The sequence below is a fragment of the Nannobrachium achirus genome (assembly GCF_963921795.1).
Source record: "Nannobrachium achirus genome assembly, chromosome: 9".
In the NCBI taxonomy this organism is placed as follows: domain Eukaryota; kingdom Metazoa; phylum Chordata; class Actinopteri; order Myctophiformes; family Myctophidae; genus Nannobrachium; species Nannobrachium achirus.
The window spans coordinates 15,265,593-15,290,809 of NC_137818.1; positions in this window are offsets into that span (position 1 = coordinate 15,265,593).

Below are 25,217 nucleotides of genomic sequence, written 5' to 3' on the forward strand. Positions count from 1 at the left end.
ATGTTGCAGCGTTACTTATACACACAGACACAGTATATATGTTGGTCTGTTCTTACTGGCCTATGGAGGTCATCTGTCACAGCCCAGTCCTACTGTATGTGCAATAACAAAGGATTTTTATAGTCCCATTGACACTTATTTTGTATTTTTGTTATGCTTATTCATAGTAATTATTATTAAACAAAATGTAGGAAACAAAATATGAACGGACTGTTACGGCCAGCCGTATATTGTATTGAATATATTGTAGTATTTGTGTGTGTGTGTGTGTGTGTGTGTGTGTGTGTGTGTGTGTGTGTGTGTGTGTGTGTGTGTGTGTGTGTGTGTGTGTGTGTGTGTGTGTGTATGGAGGCTTGATGAGAGCTTCTTGGACGTGTCCTCTGTATGTCACAGCCCTCAGGGAGGAGGTGTCACGGAGGAGGCGGGGGGGGCTGCTCTCCCCCATAACTAGTCCTTTCCTCACGCTGACCCCTCCTCACCTCACGTCACCTTGGACAGGCCTATTTCCTCACTGGATGCGGGTCTTTTCCCAGAGGGGCTTTATTCATTCAGTCGTTTGTCTTTGGTTCCTAGGCCAGCAGTGTTCACTAAATCGACTAAAATGATGACGAAAAATCTTTGTCGACTACCTTTTTTCACAAAAATAAGCTATGATGACAATTTTATCAACAAATAAAATATAGACTAAAACGTTAGGGAGGGACGAGTGGAGAAGATAAATGGTACATTTGTATAGCGCCTTTATCCACCGATGGTGGAGGAAACGATGCAAGGCACCTGCTCACCGGTAGCAACTCGGGTTCAGATTCTTGTTCAAGGACTCTTCGACACTAACTCTGGGGGAGCCTTGATTCGAACTGGGAACCCTTCTGGAACCCTCTGTGTTCTAATGACGGTTTCTCTGCCCCTGAGCCAATGCCGCCACAGAGATCCAGTAGAACTAAAAGGCAACTCATATTATGTCCGGCCATTGCGCTTTGAAAATAGCAGATCTGCAAGCTCAAGCGCTACGCGCTATTTTCAATGTAATTTTGAGACGTGAACATTCAATATGAACTCAAAATATACCATAGTATAAGGCTAACCTGGTGAAATGCTAACCTGCCGACGCTGGCGAATGTTAACCTGGTGAAATGCTAACCTGCCGACGCTGGTGAATGCTAACCTGGTTTCGAAATGGGGATGTTTCGGAATGGAAACCCGTCCCCAGTATCCTCTCTCTCTCCTCCAACAGCTGTGGAATGTTTTTGTGAGATACACATCTCTCGGCTTGAGGCTAATTTACTGTTCCATGTGCTGTGGCCAGAGTATAGCTGTGGCAAAGTTAAATCTGACCCGACCTGGACGAATTTTTTCTCTGTTTATACCCACCCAGCCTATATTATCAGATGGCCCGTTAAAGTGACGGGGCTCGTAGCTATACTTGTTAAATTATTGTCTGTATGTTCTGTCTGTTGTGTATTACTATTTAAGGAGGTGTGAGAGCTGAAATTAGTTGAGCCAGACTGTGTGTCCCATGTTTGACATGTCCATATTTGGTTCCACTGCACTGCGTGAAAAACATTGAATATGGGAAGATTTCACTAGGGTAAATCCCCTCATTCCCTTAATAATGCCTCCCTCATACCCAAGGTTATAGTTGCCATCTCTGAGAGGATCATTTGCATATATTCCCCTGGCCAGCCAGCCCACCCCTTCCAGATTTCACACCATCAGTCCTTGCAATCCTACTCCCCCCTCCCCACAACAAACAGAGGAGGGGGGTTGTGGGGACTGATGGTGTGAAAATCTGGATCTTTTTCACGCAGAAAACTTTTAAAATCTCTTGTTGTTGTTTGTCTTCTGAGTACGGCCAATACAGATTGCCTCAACACCCTCAATTAAGGATGTCCAATATTATCGGCCTCCCGATAATCTAAGGCAGATATGCATAAAAATGTTATATCGGAAAATATAGGTATTGGTTTTTAAGCATGCTATTTTACCGACTGAACACAAATCTACAGCAGACTCAACTCAGAATCAAGGAATCATTCTGAGGCGATGCCACGCATTGTGAGCTTGTAGCTTGTCTATTTTCAAATGGCCGAAGTGTATACAGGACGGAAGTGGTTAATGTTGTATGAAGTGCTATGTTTTTGCAATAATAATCAAAATCAGAAAATATAATTGTAGCGGAGTAAAAGTACAATATGTGCCTCTGAGCTGTAGTGGGGTAGACGTAAAAGTATACAAAACTTTGACAAAAGTAAAAATACCAAAGATTTGTAATGGAGTACAGTACTTGAATAAATGTGCATGGTTACTTAAACCACTGGATCCAAACTGAATGCAATGTCATGGGAATAAATGGTTGATCCTGATGAAAGTGTCTGACTGAACTCAATCGATATCTGCAGCCCACATATTGATTATTTTCTCAGCGGTTACTGTAGTAAATAAACGTAAATAAAACGTTTTATGCGTCAGTGAATCAACGTGGAAAATATATATTATACAGGCTACAGTGTATATAATTGAATATGCAACAATTCTGGAGGTTGTAGATCAGCTGTTTTAGCCAAATAGATTTGGTGTAGAGTGGTTAAAGGAGGGGACCAAGTATAGACCCCTGCGGGACCCTGGTCAACAAAGTATAAAGGATTTGATATAGCTAAAGGATAATTGAAAATAATTAATTCAATATTCTATTCTTTCCCTTCTCTTAAAGACAATAGTCTAATAGCTATTTCCATGCGACACCATTGTATACGATAATACGACAATAAAATAGGCTCTCTAAGTGGTTAATCAATGTAGTCTAGGCGTGAATAATTTGTCATCAACCGCGTCGCAATGCGTTGCCCGGTTATCGTGGACATGCCCATCATGAGAATGCAGAGACGCAAAGAAGGATGCATGTGGTGGTAAAGTAACAGATTTGTCAGGACAGTGAGTTTATCACAAGCTGACACACAGGGGAGGTCACATAATCCCCCCATCTCTGCTTTCAGGAGCGCAGCACAGAGCGCAAAGTGCTGTGTGTTATTTCATTTATCAGCCACATGCAAACAGACAGGGCCACGGCTATGGCATGATGTACATTTTCGCTGTCGGTATACAGAAACCCTGTACGTCCGAAACGTTTATTTTCAAACCATTAAGACCCGAGGCCGATTCTATACGAATGCCTTCTAAATCAGCATAGTTCTCACACGTTTCATGATTTCTTTTCCGAAACGTAAATAAAAAATAGCAGTTGTACAAGCTTGTAGATCTGCTATTTTTGAATAACTGACGCAAAACACGGAAAACGACACAGATGCTTCCCTGGTTTTAATGGGTATTAAAAAATGTTTTAATGGGTATTAAGGGAGTGGTAGAAATAAACTACTGTATGTTCCAAAGGATCCAATGCTATTATTTAGTCACGTGCTCTTAAGTTAACACTTTTCGTTGGTTCAGTATTTATAAGAACCCCAAGGTCTATTCTCACATGGACAGAGTGGTTTCGGGAATTCGGGGGCATTCTATATGTTGTCTTTGGTTCCTATAGTACATGGGCCTTCATCAGGGGGGTCCAGGACCCCTAGGGGGTCCTCAGAGTTACTACAGGGGGTCCTCCAAATCTTTGTGTGATAGATACTTTTTTTTCTCCTTGTGTATATTAACCACTTGAATTTTTGTGTCCATATTCTCAGAATTTTAGCCAAAAATAGCAGATCTACAAGCTCACAACACCTTGCGCGCTGCAAGGCGTTGTGAACTTGTAGATCGGCTATTTATGGCAACGAGGTTTGTTGTATGGGGAGGGGGGGAGCACACTAAGCACAGAGTGAAAGGTCAAATTTATTAGGCCTATTGACGGTTCAAGTGGTTAAATATCTGATACACATGAATCCAAAATACACTGATGATTGTTGTCAAACAATGAAACTATATGGAATCTATGAACAGGTTGTGGGGGTCCCTGCTTCATCTCTCTCTCAACTAAGGGGTCCTTGGCCTGAAAACGTTGAAGACCCCTGCCCTATATAGTATTCCGGATTGGTTGGATCCCCCATTCTAAACCTCAAATCGAGCAACACGATAGTTCAGTCAGTCAGGCAGTTCTACGTGGCTCGAACTCATTCAATCTCCCTTCACTCACCATTCACTAACAAGAGACATTACAAAGGCCCTCAATCTTAATGGCTCGCTCTCAGCGGAACACTGTTCACTCTTCATGCTACATGCACGTCAATTTAGCCGTCCACTCTCCAGACACAATCATTTTTCATCAGTGCTTGCGCGTCGCTCTGTTATCTCGCCTGTCATGTACATGATGCCCAGAATAGGGACGCATTAAAAGGGTCCATGTGGTTAAAAAGTAACAGATCTGTCAAGGACATGAGAGTTTATCACAGCCTGACATGCTCGGGTGCTCAGGGAAGGTCACTACCATGCATGCATCCCCGCTTTCGGAAGCACTGCACAGAATGCAAAAGTGCTGTCAGTGTGTTATTTCATTCATCAGTACGCAAACAGGAGCTACGGCCACAAGTTATGGTAGAATGTATATCCTTGTTGTTGGGCAGAAACAGGGACGTGCTGGGCCCCTGATTCAGCCCGGAAAAAAGAGTTGGAGAGGCCCTCCTTGTGCGCTATAGAGAGAGAGAGATCTCTCTCTATAGCGCTGCTGCTACTCAAAGATTTGAAGTTTCAGATCATGACAAAGTGACAAGCCAGTGGGCCAACATGAGTTATATTTCGTCGTTGTCGGGTGGGAACCTTGTATGTCCAAAACCGTTTGTTTTGTATTTATCATTTTAAAAATGATTTCAACTAGTGAAAACAGCCGATCTACAAGCACACAACGCCTCGCGGTGCGAGGCGTTGTGTGCTTGTAGATCTGCTTTTTTCACTACTTTTGTGCGACGGCCTTGTATGATGAAGCAGGGCTTTGCAAAAAAATTTACAAATTTGAAACTTGGAGATACAAGGTTTCTGCCCGACAGTGACGATTTACTTTGTTGGCCGCCCAGCCCCCAAAATCGAACGAAGGCCGACATTTTATTTTTATTATTTTCCTAATGGCCGGCCTGGACTGGCCGGGAATGAACCGGCCATTCGGAAGTTGTCCCGCTTTTCCCAATGGCCAGCACGTCCCTGAACAGGAGCTATGGCCACAAGTTATAGTAGAATGTATATCCTTGTTGTTGGGCAGAAACCTCTTATATCCAGAATTTAACTTTCTGTGTGTGTGTGTTTTGAATTTCTGACATTTACAGTACTTGTAACAGGGTATTGCTATATTGCAGTTTGGATACTTTTACTTTTAAGTAGAACATGTGAGTACTTGTTCCACCACCGATATTTACACACAGCGGCTGGTGGAACTGCAAGTGGCACTCAACTCGCTCATCATATACACTACACAACAAACAAAGTTCTATTTGCATGTTAATACGTTTTTATCTGTATGCCGGGTTGCTGCTTCAATGAGCCCTGATTCAACTGAACCAACACCGATTGAAATACGAAGTGAACAAATCATACGCTTTGATGACGGCTAAATGAAAAAACTAAAATACAATTAGGTCTAAATTGTCTCAGGCGCCTGCTGGCCTACTGGTTCGGGCGCAATATCACTTAGGCATTGCCACATAGGCATGGTTGCCTGGCGGCGTTGACATAACATTTTAATCCATGGGCCATACGAGATGTCACTCTCGGAAAGGTGGCAAAGGTTACATAGCATTTTTGAGAAGCTCTATATCTGTAGATCGTATTTTGGTATGATAGCCCTTTCTGAGACACAGCTAAATTGGTGTTATCAGCCGCTAGAGTTGATGTCCCATTAACTTTACTATACAGGGAAAAAAAAGCCAAAAATGAATTTGCTTTAAGTAGCATATGAGGGGTCAAACTAGAGGGTTTTCATGATAGGAATCCATTGCAAGCATTTGTTTTGCACGAATAACATTCCTTGGGCTAAAACGGCCCCCACAAAAGTGTGAAAAGTGATGACTCATCACTTTTGATCACTAAACCATATTCGTTTGGGGACGTTTTTAGCCCAAGGAATGTTTTTCGTGCAAAACAGATGCTTGCAATGGAGTCAGAATCATGAAAAAAACCTAGTTTGACCCCTCATAATTATGCTACTTAAAGCAGATTCATTTTTTGCTTTTTCTTTCCTGTATAGCAAAGTTAATGGGACACCAACTTTAGCAGCTGATAACACCACTTAAGCTGTGTCTCAGAAAGGGTTATCATACCAAAATATAATCTACAGATATAGAGCTATTCAAAAATGCATGTTAATGTAGCCCCCACAGTTAGTACCAGCCATGAACCAGCGACAACAGCCCTGCTAATCAGGCTCAGCCCTATTAGCACGACTGGTTGTGCGTTGGACTGGCGAGTGGGAGTCCCGGGTTCAATCCCCGCTTCCGCGCATCACTACAATCTGGCGTTGTCGGCAGGATGAGGAGCGTGATATCCTCGCGTGAGGGACAGGTCCACATCGTGTGCGGCGGGTCCGCGGAGTGAAGTGTGAAGCGCGAGGGCGCACTCCAAAGATCAGGGGGGTGATTGTAGCCCCCACAGTTAGTACCAGCCATGAACCAGCGACAACAGCCCTGCTAATCGGGCTCAGCCCTATTAGCACGACTGGTTGTGCGTTGGAATGGCGAGTGGGAGTCCCGGGTTCAATCCCTGCTTCCGCGCATCACTACATTAACTTTTGCCACCTTTCGGATACCGACATCTTGTATGGCCCATGGACTAATTAGAGAGTCAGCCCAGGTTGGAAGGTTTCGGGAAATAAAGCAAGAGAGGCAGAGGTTCAGAGTGGTTTGGACAAGGAGGGATGAGGAGGGGTAGACTGGAATTAAGGAGGAGGGGGCTGAAAACAGAACTGCCAGGTAACCACCGCTCAGTTCACACGGGTGTGATTTTTAAGTAAACATTTGTAACTCAAACTTTGCTTCTGGGGGGTCCCTGGAACGAAATATTTTGAGATGGGGGTCCGTGGCCAAATACATATCATTTTGGGAGTCCTTCACATGAAAAAGTTTGAGCACCACTGACATAAAAAAACATAGTTTTTTCAAAAAATCTCAGAAGGATTTGAAATATAACCCTGCCACCGCAGTGAATCCTTGTACCCAGGGCCCAGAATCTGGTGCGACACCCCTGACAGAAGCAGATGGAAACTGATGATCCGCCGTGGCGACCCCGGTGGGAATTATCTCCTCGCTCCCCCTCCCCTGCTGCGAGGGTGATGCGGGCGTGATGCGGTTAACGGCCTCTCTGCATCCATCTGGGTCAGGTTTTTAATGGAATTGCTGTAATTAAGATAGATGACTGGGAGGGTCCCGCTAACCCTCGTTGGCACCGCCGCCACCTACCCTTATCGCCGTGCTCATTAGCTGTTCTCCTCTCCTATGTCCTGTTGAAGCTGGAATTACTTTCACTCCAACGCCTAGCCCCCTCACTGCTTTTGCTGCTTTTTTCTTTCTCATTTCTCTAAATCTCGTAGCATATAGAGCAACACGTGGTTCTGAAATTGGAGTCCGAGGACCTTGAGTGGGTTCCAGGGGGTCCCCCAGCGGCAGTGGCTCAGGGGTAGAGAAACCGTCATTAGAACACAGAGAGTTCCCGAAGGGTTCCCATGCAGTTCGATCCCGAGTTGGTGTTGAAGAGTCCTTGAGCAAGGCTCTGAAGCCCTAGTTGCTCCTGGTGAGCAGGCTGGTGCCTTGCATGGTTTCCTCAGCTATCGGTGTATGAATGTGAGTGTGAATGGGTGAATGTAAAGCACAATCTCTGTACCATTTACCCAGCAAAAACTAATTTGAAACATTTTGACAACACAAATCTTGTATGGGGATTCCTGGCACGAAATATTTTCTGAAGTGGGTCCTTGACAATGGCTTGTTATATGGTCTCCGTCAGGGTAGAAAAAAAAACTAATAAAATCACACGCAGTGTGAAGTAAGCAGTGCTATTTATATGAGTTAATTAAGCGTCCCGTCCCGCGAAGCTTGGCCAATGTGACCCTGGGCGTACAAACGGTCAGGTGTAGGCGCTTAGCTCCACATGAATATTGCGAGAGGAGGTTTCTGTTGGTCAGCAACCATTATTTTGCTCTCTCTCACGCCGTTGCGTGGCTTCCATGTGGATCCTTGTCATCAAGGTCATCATGATGTCCTATTGATGACAGTGTCGTGTGATGTCATACCATAGTGTCCAGAGGGATACAAGCGGCGACCGTGGTTTTCCCGGTGACCCTAGCGCAACGGTGGGGGCCGATGGGCAAGGAGGGTCGCAAGCTTATGAGAGACAACTAAAATAAGACCTTAAAACCTGGCGAAAACAGTTGCGTGCATTAGCGCAAGATGAGGATAAAGGAAATCATTAAATGGAAAACATTAAATTAACTTCTGAAAAGGCTTCTAAGCCTACACTAGCCTACTAGTAGAACTAGTGGAACCGCGATCTTGCCACACGTGAATAATTGTGGTTGTAAACAATATAAATCCCTAACCCTAACCTAGTCTATTAGTGGGAAGAAGGGGTTATCATTATGGCCCCAAATAACTTTGAAATATCTTGCAATTGGCGGCGAGTCTCTTACGAAATCGACAACAGTGCCTCTCAATACATAAAGCTATATAACCTCTCCATCATCGGCAATAGTCAGTGGTGTGTGTTCCCCACACTCCCGCGCCCCCACCGTTGCGCTCAGGGTCACCGGGAAAACCGCGGTCGCATACAGACGGCGTGTGAAGAGAGATACAGAGTCAGGGGAGAGTAAAACACAAGGACATATTTCACCACCTCCAACACACAACTGCCAATTGCAGTCCATGTCTAGCAGCAGCTCTGACGATTGAAGAACCAATATTTCCTGAGTCACGTCTTCTCTTGTTCCGAGCGTTGGTGTGCCCTGAAATCGATCTTTAAACATGTGAAGAGGAGCAAGGACAATGACCTCTACTGCCAAACACGGAAGACTGCACAGTTCCCCTCAGAGGAAGCCTGTCAGCAAATCACCAGCTCTGTGATCGCTGCCCCTGGAACCAGGAGATGCAGACCGCCCGGAATCTTACAGTAATCGATGGTTTTCAGAGACTTTGACTCAACCGGGAGAAGTAAAGATACAAGCCGCCGCCATCTTGCATGGAGGTAAAGAAAACCCTCCAAATGCAAAGCGTGTGACAAGAGTTTCCGTGTTTTATCCCAACTGAAGGCACGCTGGCGTGTCCATACAGGAGAAAAAACACTGCCACTGTGAGCAGTGTGGCAAGTAGGGGTGTAACGATATAGTAACTGAATCGAAAAAATCTATTTTAATTTGCAATGATCTACCATATCGTTATCATATGCGTTAAGTAATTTGAAGCAAAAAACAACACTTCTTACGTTTCTGCTATTGCAGCGTGACTCCGCTTATAAGTAAAGGCCAATTTCAGAGCCTTGATTTTTGTTCTCTGCACACATACACAGGTGAATAAAATGATGAATGCCATTCGTTTCTACATTGGATGTTAATAATTTGCATGACACAATCGGTGTTAAACGGGACGTTGAACGCCATGAATTGTTTCATATTCTCCCCCGTTTTTGGGGTCCGACAGAAACCTGATTATGTCCAAAACCTTTCAGGATTCAAATAAAAAAGAAATAGTAAAAGTGGTAGATCTGCGGATCTGCTACTTTTGATGCTTTTGAGTCACACTGTAGCATGATCAATAATAAGGGTGTTAATTTACGGAAAACAAATTTAAACACACAAAAAGTCAGAATATGGAGATAAGAGGTTTCTGCCTGACAGCAACAACATGCAAACTGTCATTTACACTGAGCCAAAGTAAGCTGCAACAAAACAGCAGCAGCAATAGCAAATAATAAAAGAGCTTACCAACCGTGATACGTTTCAGCACCAAGGACAGCGCACGTGGCTCTACATGCATGGATTGGTCATTGGTGAATGGTTCAGCACCACCACCCATGGACAGCGTCAGGCCATGCACACTAGGGCATTAACGACTTGTGATTTTTTGCAAGTCGACTCGACTCAGTAAAAAGTTGAGTTGAAGTCGACTTTATTGCTTGATGACGTCATCACATCACACTCAACCCCCCAATTATTTTGATGATTAACTTAATGTGAAACATTGTTTTCTTACTCAACTGTAAACAAACCAACATAAAGTTTAAGTATATAGAGGGTATCTTCACATTTCTAAAGTGCCAATTTAAGGACTTTTTAATACCTCTAAAATGACAAATTAAAAAGATATAGAGGCAGAAATTGTGAAAATAGCCAATAGCAGATATTATACCAAATGTAATGGTGGGAGTCGACTTGTGTAATGAAGTCGACTTGTCGACTTTTTCTTTAATGCCCTAATGCACACTGCAATCTAAAAAAAAAAGTATTTCCCCCGGTCCAGAGCGTTAGCGAGGTCTCTCTAACGCCCTAACTCGCCTCAGATCATGTCCGAGGACTCCGACTTTAGTAAAAATGAACTAAACTACTCACCTAAACAAAGGCAGTTTTGTGTTGAAAGTCTATTCTCCCAGGTGGGAAGTCTCTCAGCACCCTAGCTCTGGTCCATCGCGTTAGTGGAGTTCTCCCTAACGCTATGTTCGTCTACCTCCGCTCCTCCTTGGCAAAACCGGAAAGCCCCGTCGTCTGGTCCGAAAAGAAAAAAAAAACTGTTTCGCCGCTCACCAAACCAAAGGTCCTTATGTAGCGTCCGAATTTGTCTAATGTGTCGAAATTTTTTGTCAGATATTTTCAAACATTAAATATTAAAAGATTAGAAGAGAGAAGGTGAGGGTAAGGGGTTAACAAGAGAGTGGCATTGGGATACAAAGTGTGTTTTGTAACTTTACAATTCACATTTTTGACAACAAACTGAGTGGGTTGTTACGACCTTAGCCTTTGTCACATAGTAAAGGAACGGTACATCCATAATGGAGCCTGCGTCCATCTTTGTGGTGTTTACTGAAAGAAATGTGTTGGGCTAAAATCAATACGAGACGACTGCAGTTGATTCAGAACACTTCTGTTTACTTTGAAGTTACAGTTATGTGAGAGTTGAAGGAGTCTTCAACGCTCAGATAACTGTTGCATTGGCAGCCTTGGCAGGGAATGACACACACACACACACACACACACACACACACACACACACACACACACACACACACACACACACACACACACACACACACACACACACACACACACACACACACACACACACACACACACACACACACACACACACACAGAGAGATTGACTGAGGGTCTGTGGGAAAAATATTTTTTCATGCTTCTATTCACTAAACAAATTGTTCATTGACCAACGCCCTTGGGCGAATAACACGTTGCAAAGCCACGGGTGAACATGGACAAAATCTCAAGTTCTTCAGAAGTTCTTCTCAGGTACATTTACTTGAGTACTGTACTTAAAGATGGGGTGCAACTTTGGAATCAGAAGCTCCTGAGCCATTGCCAGGATGAGATGTCGCTTCACACATTGGGTGAGTGTTCGTGCATGCGGGTGCATGCAAGTGTGTGTGAGCGTGCGCACTAGCGTCCATGACAGGGGCGTCAATTGGGTATGGCAGGGGTATGCAGCTGCCATACCCTGGGTCCAGGGGGGAAAATAAAAGTTACTTTTAAATATAAATCCATGAATGTCTATTTGTCTATCTGCGCAGTAAAACAACTACAAATGCAAAATTTAACAAAATGGTCACTTTAAAATTTAACAAAATGGTCACTTTAAAATTTAACAAAATGGTCACTTTAACAAGGTATTATAATAATATTCTCTACAACGCGAGGCGTTGTGAGCATGTAGATCTGCTATTTTCACAATAGAACCGTGTTATCCAAAATGTAATGCCTCTTTTCAACTAGGACTCCCATCTTTGCCATACCCTAGCTTTTGCTGAACTGACGCCACTGGTCCATGATCATATATCTACACTACAGTCATTAGGTCACAGCGACAACGCCCCTCATCACTCAGTGACCTGTCTCACTCTCTCCTCCGCAGACAGACAGCTGCCAATGACAGGAGAAAGTCACGCTTCCATCATGGTCTTGTAAAAAAGCGCTGAGAGGGCGTAATAAAACCACAACAAAGGTCAACGCATTGATTTGGCCGGTGATTGGACTGCTCTGTGTTGAGCTGCCGTTTGTCCTCCCAGTGTTTTAGACCATCACATTAACCCTTTAAGTCACACACACGGGCAACTGGCGGCCCGGGGGCCACATACGGTTCCCACCTTCACATACCCCCCCCCCCCCCCCAAAAAAACATGATGATCAGGATCAGGTATTATGATTATACTAGGAGGAAGATTTTTACCAAAAAAGTCAACAGAACATGTTAAAATTATGTTTTTATGTGGCCACACCCACCAGTTCATTAAGCATGCCTGGTTAGCCACACCCACAGTGTTGGGTGTATGGTAAAAGGGGAGGGGATGATTATATGATGTCATTAACTCAGTGTTTTTCGATCAGGCCTTTTTTCAGGCAAGTTTTCAGCTTTCCGGAAGAAAAACTTACACAAGAAAAATACACAGGGAAGGCAGATTTGCACATTATAAAGTAATGTTAACTCCATAGACACACACAAAATAGAAAACGTACAAAACTATGCCCGCAGGTTAATATAAAATAGTGATATATTAAAAAGCAAAAATGGCAGATCTACAAGCTCAAAATGTGCAGGAGTGCGACACATTTTGAGCTTGTAGATTGGCTATTTTTTCTACTTTTGTGTGACATAGAATGATGAAGCATTCGTGAAAAAAGTTAAAATATGTGGCAATGGTGAGTGTGGAATTATAGTGGCTCTCTGGAGTGAGGGTGGAAATAAAGTGGCCCTATCCATCATCAAAGTTGCCCAAAGCCGCTCATGCAAATTATCTGCACATGCAGCAGTCCTGTTATGTGTAGGAATTTAACGAGCGGGTTTCGGCAGAGATGTTGAATTTTGAGCATTTGAGCTGTTGAATTATTGACTATTTGCACAGGTTAAAAAGTAGACCTGACCTGCATTTGATAACTAAATATTGATATTTTGGTACTTTTAAGGATATGTGGACTTTTGCACTTTTAACTCAATTGAATACAGGACATTCACTTGCAACATTCTTCCACAGTACTTCGACAGTACATATTGCAACTTTAACAAACAAATACTTCTTCCGAGGCTGATACATTCAGATCGCCAGTTTTCGATTTTCCTTTGTGTTTATGTATTGATCAGTTGTGTCAAACAGAGCCTTACACCGGCTGCTACTATAAACACTGTTATTTAGTAACAGCAGGTAATCAGCTGCTATTAAACTGTGGCGCAGGAGGTAGAGTGGCTGTTTGGGTTTCGATCGGCAGCTATACAGGCTTAGTGTACAAGTGTCCTTGAGCAAGACAATGGACCCCCACGCCCCACCCCCACTGCTCCTAATAGTTAGGATGTGTTTAATGCAAAGGACACAACTCCAGGTGTGTGTGAATGTACATGGCCAAAACCCCCAACAACAACTAAAAAGGAGACACATACAGCGTGGCTATGCAGGAGTCAAGCTGTCTTGTCTGGGGCCACTGTGGCTCAGGGGCAGGTCGTCCAATAATCCGTGGGTCGGCGGTTAGGATCCCAGCTCCTGCTGTCCACATATCGAAGTGTCCATGGGTAAGACATTGCCTCCAATTTGACGGTCGGTGTTAGCTTGCCACCATTAAATGTGGGAAGTGGCATCGACTGTACGCCGCTTCACCTCCCAATTCATGAATGAATGAACCATTGTAAAATGCATTGTGTACTTAGAAAAATGCTTTAAAAATACAATGTATTATTATAAAAGGGGTCAGTCTCTCTGGCAGTCTGTCTGAAGAGCACCACATGTCTTATGCACACTGCTGGTAGCCACATAGTTTGCATTCTCAGCCACCATTTAGAGTAGACAATTGGACAGGATCGCCAGTGATACACATACAGTCCATGTTTAATTCATTAAAGCACATACTGTATAATATGGCATTTACATGTGAAATGAGCCTTCGCTTCTCCTATTAGAGCCAGATGTGAAACTGCAGCATCTTGAATAGGCCTAGTTGCCATTCTTTCCTCTGACCCTAAATCGGACCCTGATCTAAAATTACACGCTCAACTTTTTTGGCATTCGTTTTCATCGAATGCCTCATGTGTCACACTGCACACTTTAGGCAATAGTTCAAGCCTGTCAATGAGAACCAAATAGATTTATCTCTTAACACAAGGTACGTTAAAGGCTTTATTATTATTTATATTTTTTAATTTTTGGTTAAAACAAAATGTGCTTGTGTTAAAACAAAAGAAAATCTCTGTGAACTCAAGGCTTCATGGGGTGTGTAATTGGTAGAAAATAACAGTGCCAATTGCCTGAGCGCCTAATAGGTTATGGAAATAAAAAAGGTACAAATATCATTTATATTGGCTAGTGCCCCTATACGGTTCCACCCCCAATGTTCAGAAACTACCGTATCTGTTGCCCGCCTGCTCAACAGAACCCTGATCCTGAGACCACATCATTCCTCCACGACCTTCACTGGGGCTCCCATAGTCAAACATAGCATTAGATTTCAGAATACTGATCACCACCTACAAGGCAACAACCAAGGTCACCTCCCTCAGGTCTGGCCTTGACATCTCCACGACAAGAAAACGGACCTGGGGGTGACAGGGCTTTCTTAGTTGCAGCCCCCCCCCACCTCTGCTCCCACCCTTGCCCTGTTCAAAGCCTCTCTCAAAAAACCCACCTCTTCAGACTCTCCCCACCTCATTGTGGGCTCGCTGAAAGCGAGCACACGTATGTTATCTTCATTATTTCTTTTTATATCAGTCAAGTTCTCCTCAAAACGTTGTACCCACAGTACAAAGACGGGGCCCTTAGCCAATGAGGTGCAGCCAAAGGGTAGATCTTTGTGCCCATACATGGTGTTACATGCAAGCCCACACTGTTTCGTAGGAACAGTATTTCTAGTTCTAATCCCTCTTCTTGCCTTTTAATGTTGTTTTCTTTGCTTACGTTTGTAGTTTTTTATGTCTTTTAACTATAGTTAAAAGCGACTTTGAGTGCCAAGAAATCCCTATATGAATTTGACGTGTTATTGTGATATGATTGCCGTCCTGAAAGGTGTGCATAGGCGCCCGCGTGTGTTTGTGTGCGCGTGTGTGTGCGCGCACGCGCGTGTGTGTGTACGCGCGCGCGAGTGTGTGTGTGTGTGTGTGTGTGTGTGTGTGTGTGTGAGAGTGTGTGTGTGTGTGTGCCTGCGTGTGAGTGTGATGACTTTAGGGAGACGTTGAGTAATGGGTTTCAGTGGCTGATTTAATGGAAGTGCTCGTGCTTAAGTATATGTCAGCGTGCCAGGCAGGTATGAATGTGTTATCTGTGTCCATTCACATCGTGATGATAATAACACACACTGCACCTTTAACTGCACACTGCTACTGCTGTTATCTGATGTCTCTCTACTCTCTCTCTACCTCTCTACCCCTCTCTCTCTCTCTCTCTCTCTCTCTCTCTCTCTCTCTCTCTCTCTCTCTCTCTCTCTCTCTCTCTCTCTCTCTCTCTCTCTCTCTCTCTCTCTCTCTCTCTCTCTCTCTCTCTCTCTCAATTCATTCAGAGGCGATGCCATCATTTGAATGGCTGAGCCCTCGGCATCGACTGAACGTTTCTATTGTTTCTAGAATGTGGGAGGATTGGGAATTTAACTTTGTGTCCGGAAGGTCTGATTTAATAGTGAAATGTAAAATATCTTGTTGTGCCTGGATGTGAGAATATTATTATGAACATATTGTACAGTGTGTGAAGTCACAGGTCTAAATATACAGGTAGGTATTTCTCACTCAACAGTAAACAAACTGACCTAAAGTTTTAAGTGTATAGAGGTTATATGCACAAGTGAAAATGACAAATTAAACATTGGCCAAATTGTCAATGTCAAATATTAGAAGCAGAAATTGTGAAAATAGCCGATCTACATGCTCACAACGCCTCGCGTTGCGAGCCGTTGTGAGCATGTAGATCGGCTGTTTTCACAATTAACTGTTATACAAAATGTAATGCCTCAACTCTTGGTGCAACTCAAAGTCTCTTCTTTCATGACTCTGTCTCATTCTCGCTCTCTCTCTCTCTCTCTCTCTCTCTCTCTCTGTGTGTGTTGTTTGGATTAGGTGGTTTCTCTCCTCTCCCCCAGGTACGGGGCAGAGGGGCTATCCTTTTACCATCCTGGCCTGGGGGTGTTCAATCACCCCCGGCTATATCTGGGCACACCTGTATGGGCAGCAGCCAAGTCACCGTGTCATCGCCAACGTCACCGTGTTACTGTGTCATCTTCCACGTCACTGTGTCACTGCAGGCCATATGCATCCCATAATTCCCTTTGGGAGCCTGATACATCGGCCATTCCAGAATGACATCGTGGTCATGTCTGTCTGTCTGTCTCACTCACTGTCTCACTCTCTCACTGGGCCTGATGTTAATAACGTGACTAAAGGGGTGTGTGTGTGTGTGTAGATTCTCTAAGCAGGCTGTGAATCTCTGATATGTACAGTATGTATCACAGGTTTTCTTCATTTTCCTGCAGGCGCGTTCACGTTCCATTTAAGGCCATAAAAGGCAACCGGAAAACATCCAACATCAGACCAAAAAACGTCACCTCTCTTCAAAATGAACAGATCATTTTGAAGAGTGGTGACGTTTTTTGGTCTGACATCTAAAGGTAAAAAGATGAAATCCGCCAATATCAGATTTCTTTTTTTTTTTATCAGAGCTTTATTGATTACTGAGGGGAATCTGTCCTTTGGACAAACCCTCCGCTGTCCTACAACAGAATTGGAAATGGAGTAATGGACACAGCTAGATTTCATCCATACCTCCTCATCAGATGGTAATGTGGTCAATATTATACAGTAAATGAATAGCGCAACATTGCATTTGGCATGAAAGCCCAATAGGCGACACTGTGGCCACACTTGCAGAAACTGGAAACACACCAAGGGAACTAACAAGCTCTAAATGTGTCAACTGAAAATAATACAAATCTCTATAATATGCATTCAAGCAATAGATTGTTTGACATCTTTAGAGTATATATATATATATATATATATATATATATGCTGAGCATATGCATATTTTATTTGAGGTTTGGCACAATTGTAATTGATTTTGCATGAAGCACAAGGCATTCTAGTTATACATAAGCTTAGGTCCCACTAGTAAGTCTGTCTCGGAGCAGACTTGATTTTGAGCTGTTGTCCGTCAAAATTCACGGACAGAAAAAGATTGATCAATCAGACTCATAGCAAGGGAATTTGCGTAAATGCTGGAACGTACAAAATATTGGCGTCAATGAGGACCTCTCACTCATTCTCCCTGTCCCTCTCTCTCTTTCACACACTCACTCTATCCATCTCTCTATGTCTCTATCTCATTCTCTCTCTCTCACACACACGCGCGCACGCACACGCTACTACGGCTCGCAACGACACGTGGGCGCACACGTTCATGCACAATACGAGGAAGATTACAGCGCTCTTTCAGCAATAGCGAAACCAATTTAGGAGCTGTCAAAGGCCCTTTCAATGCATCAGCCATCCACAGCTGCCAGTGAAGGGCCATTTATCTGGCATTAATCCCAGGAACATGGACCCTCATCCCCCCTTCCATCAGCGCTGCCGCTGCCTACTGTACTCTATTGAAATGCATGGGAAATAAATGATGAAGCACACGCACGCACACGTGCACACGTGCACGCACACGATCTACGAGCTCATAGATTGGCTATTTCTCAGTGGTGTAAAGTAGGAGGAGCAGGGACGTGCAGAGAATGTTAGAGAGGCAGGGTCTGACATTTTTAAAAGGGCCCCTTGGTGAAAATATCAAAAATAGCATACCTCATAACGTGCGTTGTGAGCTTGTAGGTTGGCTATTTTCTGTGCTTGATACCACACTGAACATGATCAAGTCAATGCTGGAGATGTGGCATAACAGCATCGATTTCTACACAGAGAGGGCAATTCTTTCAACATAAGATTCTGCATTCAAGTTCAGGAGAGTTTGCAATCTCTTGAATGCTGCCTTCAGGTATGGCATGGAAAGAGGGTGTTTGCATTTCTTTCACTATAGTAAAAACTGCATTCATGGTCTGGAGAAGGCACTTTTTACAGACGGATAAAAGGGCAGGGGCTCAAGCCCCCTGTGATATGTGTGCACCTGCCTGTGGAGGAGTATGAGTAAGTACTGTACTTGAGTACAGTTTTGAGGTAGTTTTTACTTTACTGGAGTATTTCAGTAGGCCTACTTTTAGTTTTACTTCTACATCCCAGAGGCCAGTGGTGGAAAAAGTACTCACATTTTCTTCTTAAAAGTATCAATACTGCTCTGTAGAAATAGCCTACTGACTGTTACAAGTAAAAGTCTGCAATTTGAAATGTACTTGAGTAAAAGTATGAAAGTCATGGTATCAAAAAGTACTTAAATTAAAGTACCAAAAGTAAAAGCACAAAATGTTTGAAAATAGCTGATCTACAAGCTTGTAGATCGACTATTTGTGGTTAATGTTTTATAATATTATAATTTATACCTGCAAAGTAACTAGTAAATAATGTTTTTTTTTAATTGTATTGGAGTAAAAGTACATGAGAGTAGATTCCCCATTCTGCGAATGCATTTCAAAGAGAATGGAGCATTTTTTTCAGAAATCCCCTACTGGCATGAAACCGCTCCATTCTCATTGAAATGCATTGGCGGAATGGGGAATCCACTCTCATAGGTACTTTGCTTCAGCCATATTCAAATAAAGTCAAAAATACCTCAAAATTGAATTTTAGTACAGTAATTGAGTAAATGTACAGTACTTTACTTTACACCAGTGCCAGAGGCAAATATTGTAGGTTTTACCCAACTTGAAAATGAGTCTTTTCTACTTCATTTTGATACCAATACTTTCGTTTTTTTACTTGTATTTCTACATTACAGCACTACACGGACAAATTTGTCTGTGCAAAATGTTCTGTTTTACCCGCCATTATATTATTATATTACCCTATATTACTGAATGTCAGTCTCCAGGTTGTCTACAGAATATGTATGACACTGATTTACTGTGACACTATGGCACATTATGACTCCACTAGTACGTGTAGTTCTCAAACATTGTATTTGCAAGGACCACCGTAACTCTGAGAGTGTGTACGAGTGTACATTGTACAAACGTGCATTTGTACACAGGGTCAGAGTTACAGACCTGTAATTGTCAGATTATTTCGTATATCTGCGGCAAAAATGGAATTTTGATGAAAATGTCCACCACAAGCCAGCGTGGCGATGACCCCTGCATTTGAGTACTTTTTATACAAGCTCATAAATTGCCTATTTACGTGCGACACAACACCGTTGTACGCATCAGGTGGTTGACCACTTTAAACCCTGTATGGTTGAGCGGAGTGTGCTAATGCACATCGTAAAGCTCTTTGGATAAAGGTGCTATGTAAATGCACCTTTATCTGAGCACATATAATGTGAGTACAAAAGATCAAGGTTCCACGTCAATCACTATCAAACACATTTCTTTCCCTAATAAAGAGCACACGATCACGTGCACCTCCACAGTCCACACACAGACCCCCGCAGTAAATATGTAGTGCCAGGGAATCTCCCAGGAGGCAGAAAGAGCCTGCTTTGTTCCCTATGGAGACACAAAGGTCTCCCCCGGTAATTGGCTTAAGAAAAAATAATAATAACAAATAACACATATACAAGCTCATAGCGCATCACTTCCTGGTGCTTTATGAGCTTGTAGATCTGCTATCTTGTCTTAGCGTGAACATTTGTGCATATATCTTGATACCTTTTTTAAGAGAACAATCACTCAAAATCATTGCTTCTGGAGGTCCCTGGCACAACATTATTTCCAGATCTTCAGATCCACAGCCAAACATATAATCATTTTGCGGGGGTCCTTGACATGAAAAAGTTCCAGAACCACTGCTGGGTCTATGATATGAAACACACAAAAGCCATGATGAAGTGCACCTCCTCCTTCACTCACACACGATGCAAGCATCTCATGCATGCAAATAAACCGCCTCTCTTGCTCCCCTGAGCTCTTTGGCGATGGGTTCACCGCCATACAGTAGTGCCGCAGTATAGATGATAAGTGATTGGGGGCGGTTGTGATATTATACACACAGGCACGATTGTACCTTCAGTCTCGGCGGTCATGTAAACCTCTTACAGAGTTGATTATAGTCCCACGCATACCGTTGGTGGGGTTGGTGGCTTCCCTGAGAGAGAGAGAGAGAGAGGGGAGGGGATTATAGCATGACAGAGGTCAGCCGCATCCTCACTGCATCCTCAAACCAGGGACAATCATAATATCCACACCTCGCCTGTCAATTCCAATCATCTCACTGCAAGGGCTGATACCAACATATCGTTGCTGTCGGGGAAGAAATACAGTAGCTTATATATTTTTTTACTATTATGTTTCTACCTTTTATTATAGGGGGCCAAGCACAAAGTGTGAAGTCCTTATTGTTATTCTACAGATTTTTGGGGGGTGATTATATGCATAAATTAAGTCCTGTCAGATATGGGCTTAATATTGATGACATCAGGGATCTATATATATGGGCATAAAAGGGATTCTGTTAGAGTGGTTCCCATGACATCACAGTGATGTCGAAGCGTGATGTCAGAGCGGCAAACCCATAGACCACGCCTGACACTGTGGTTCCGTTAACACATCACTGTGACATCACATTGATGTGTCAGGGGAACCACAGTGTCAGGCGGTACCCGTCCGGACGGTCGTATACGGACAAGCTGATAGTAAACTGCGACCTATGGTCGCAATAAAAAATAAAAACCCTGCCGGGAAATGAAATTGAACAGGCATAGCTCATGAAGGTAGTAGGTAAGTAGTTGTAAGTATAGTCGCATGTTGCAAGGAGTTGCATGTCATTAGTGTGGACTGGCCTTTACAATGAAAACGTCCTACACAACCTGTCGTTATTCATGATTAACAGACCGTCCTATTGATAGATTCAAATTCACCACTGTCACTGTATTGCATTTCCTCTTACATTTGTTGAGGTCACATCAGTTAAGGTTAGGCTGCTTGGCATTCATCAAATGAAAAGTGTGTAGGATTAGATTACTTCACTATTCTGTCAAAGCATTCATCGTCATCTTCCTCTTTTGTGACTTTAAGCTGCGGAGTGAGAAAAACTCAACGCGGAGTGTAGCAAGCAGAGGCCCGATCCCATGCAGGCTTCATATTGACAGCACTAGAGTGGTAGATAGATTAGTCCACCCGCGGTGCGTGACCTTCTCGTTCATTTACCTTGACTTTTGCAATCCTATGCATGATGGATGCACAAACCTTTGATGAACCGAAGAAACGCCGCCGGTGGGGAAGGCGGAGCGACGACCGCACGATGCGGGGAGGAAGCCCAGGTGAACGCCGTACGGCTGCACCATTTGCCATTCACTTTAATCAAATTAACATATTTCATTAAAGCAGCTCGGATGGGGAGCCTCGGGCCAGCTCACACTTGAATTTAATAACTAACCCATCTTCTTATCTGCTCACTCACCTCACTCTCATTACTCACCTATGACACTGTCCAACACACGCACGCACGCACGCACGCACGCACGCACGCACGCACGCACGCACGCACGCACGCACGCACGCACGCACGCACGCACGCACGCACGCACGCACGCACGCACACACACACACACACACACACACACACACACACACACACACACACACACACACACACACACACACACACACACACACACACACACACACACACACACACACACACACACACACACACTTTGATCTACCCTACCCTTCCTTCTTGACCCCTCTCCTCCACACAGATAAAGGCCTTGCGGAAAAAAGAAAAAAAATCAGAGCATGTAGGGTATGTTTTCATAATGGGACATAGATCCCGCATTAGACAATAGATCCCAAAAAGAAAAAAAAAAAAAAAAAAAAAGAAAACCTGCAGATTCTGCAACTTTTGCTGTTTTCGAAAAGTGAAACATGAAGTTTCCACCTGTCAAAAGTCCAGATTGAATCCGTATAGGGCTTCGAACCCGGGTCTCCATCGTGAGCTCCAAGGTGTCTACTGCTGCTGAGCCAAGATGGAAATCTGGTATTACGCTTTGAGCTTAATGCAGTACCTCTTGTCAACCATTTAGCGGTCCTCCTCCGCTAAAGGGACCACAGGATCAACTGAGAGGACCACCTCTCAACTTACACAGTTGTGTTGTGTTAGTTATGTTGCATTAACAAACTCTACTATACAGAATGATTGGATGTTTTATTCACTATGAAAATAGAATGCACACACGCACACATGCAACGCACACACACAAATGCAAGGCGTTGTGACTTTGTAGATCATCTTTTTCCAAAATGTACTATCCACTTGTAAAATGGTACTGGTTCTGCCTATCGAGAGCTTTTACTTTTAGTACTTTAATGATATTTTGATGCCAACACTTTTGTAGGTTTACGTTGAATACCAGACTTTTACTTGTAGCAGAGTATTTCTACCTTGTGGCATTAATACTTTTACTTAAAGGACAACAGGATTCATATTTTAGATTGTAATTAGATAAAAGAAAAGATGAATGTTTTCATTTACTGCTTTCTATCGTTTTGGCCATTTTAGAGAGTTTGATTTCAGTGGTTGGGGGCATACAAGTGGCTAAATATGTCTTTTAGACACAACAAGCCCATTCCCAACATGCACCGCAATATTTCATGGTTAGGTGTGACTTATGGGGGCTAGTAGTGTTACTGTAAATAGTAATAAAGAATTTGTTGGCTCAATGTGTCTAAAAAGACATATTTAGCCACTTGCACGCATGTCCCCAACCACTGAAGACAAACTTGCTAAAATGGATAAAACGATGAAATGAAAACATTTTAACACTCATCTTTTCTTTTCTCTAATTACAATCTAACATATGAACCCTTGTTGTAAAAAAAAAACAAAGTTGTCCTTTAAGTAAAGAAACTGTGAGTACCTCTTCCAACACTCCATTTGAACCCTCTCAGATTACACACGCATAAATGAACCTGGAGGATTGGACTGTCCACGCTCCATTACATTTCATATGATGTATTCCATGCACTCGGGGGGCCTGCGGAAGGATGTGATTCAGGTGTGAAATCACTTTCCCTCTTTGATTCCGTTGCATTTAGAACAAGTCCAATTTAGGCCGACTTCAAAGCCTGGATCCGTACTTCGCGCGAGTATTCGTATTTTTCAGATACTGACTTTCAATTCAACTAGATTTCAAAGGCAAATAATTGTACTTTTGATTCCATGCACTATATTTTCTAGCAAGGCAAAAGGTACTATAATGAATTAACCAGTTGAGTGCTTTGCTCACCATGCACTCGGTAGCGGTGATAGATAACGCATGGCCGGGCGCACGAGTGCTCCGTAATGAGCCATGGGACCTCCTTAGCTACGTTTGCTTTTTTAAAACCCTCAGCAAAAACAAACAAAAATGCAAAAACACAGAATAAGAACACACCGCAATGCATTTTTTTTTTCACGTTGAATATGAAACAGTCTATAATTTTAGCGTTATGCTTTGCAACCATAATTTAAGAAGCATGCTACAGATATTATGCAAATGGCCGCGGGACGACAAAATCACTTTTTTTTGCAGGGGTTCTCAAACTCCCAAATTAATATTGCGTATGTGTATTTGGAAGTGGACCCACATCTGAAAATATGTTGTGCCATACAAGTTTTTTTTGTTGTTGTTAGTTGTATTTTCCTTAAAATAGTAGATCTACAAGCTATATGAGTTATACACTGTATATGAGCTTTTAAATTTCTTTTGCAATAGTAGATGTATACAGGTTTAAAACTGAAATAAAGTTTGCAGGGGACCCCCGGAATCCCCTCAAGGACCCCTGGGGGTGCCCGGATCCCACTTTTAGAACAACTGGTGCCTTATGGCCAGTCAGTCACAACTCCTTGCTACAAAACAGTATAAAAGGCCGGATTTGTTTTATCCCGGATTTGTTGTATCACGGATTTGTTTTATCACTTTGCTTCTCAGTCTGGCAATCCCCCATTTGACTCGTATTTCAGAACGTCACCTGTTGTCAGAGTAGGGTTAGTGTAGCTATGTCATCAGCCAGGCAATACACAGTGAGTGTTTCCACTCGTTTTCTATGTCCCACCTCCCTTGGAGATAGAAGCCTCGCCAGACTGAGAAGTGACAAAACTAGTTCACGGAACACACCAATGCAACTCCTTACAACTGCCATTGGAGTAACCTCGCATCACCAGTCTTTCCACCTCGGAGGAAGGCCTGGTATTGGTTTTAAACGGGGTATGTGATCCGGTCTAAGCATGGCCGAAACAATGCGAATCAATTAGTTAATTCTCGCTAGTCGTGGTAGGAGTTGGAATAAAAGATCAACATACCAAAACGCTTATTACACCAAAAGAAACGAAAAGATTATACCAATTTAAAAAAAAAATCATATTTTTTTTTACATTTCAGTTCTGTTTCTGGTTTGGTAGTTCCGGCCAAAGTGTAGTCCGTTTAATGACTTGATGACTACAACATAACGTAGGATGTTTCCGCTCCAGACCGGATCATAAACACGAAATTCTACTGATCCCAGGCTACCATGGAAGATAACGGTTGCAAGGAGTTGCGACCAGTTGCACTGGATGGTCACGGTTGTCCGCACTCCTGAAGAACAATCGTCTCATGTACACACAAGCATGATAAAGTATCATATCACATTTACACATATTACGTTTTCAAGTCAAAATGCTAATGTTCGAGTCGTGCACTGGGCAATGTGGGCATGCATTTTGATGAGTGTGTGTATAACGCGTACCGCATGTGGCAGATTGACATGTGTGCCGTCGTTTATCATCATGTACTCTGTACCGTACACTCCAGTCCACGTCGTTAAAAGCTTGCATATCATCACTGTCGGCCGTGAGAACCTTGTATGTCCAAAACCATTAATTTTCAGGAAAGCTCCTGTTGATGCTTTTCACATGGTTCAATATTTATGAAAAAACACACATCACCACTTAATTTTTCTTTTTACATAGCAGGTATACAGATACATTTTCGGTACTTGTGTGATTCGACTCATG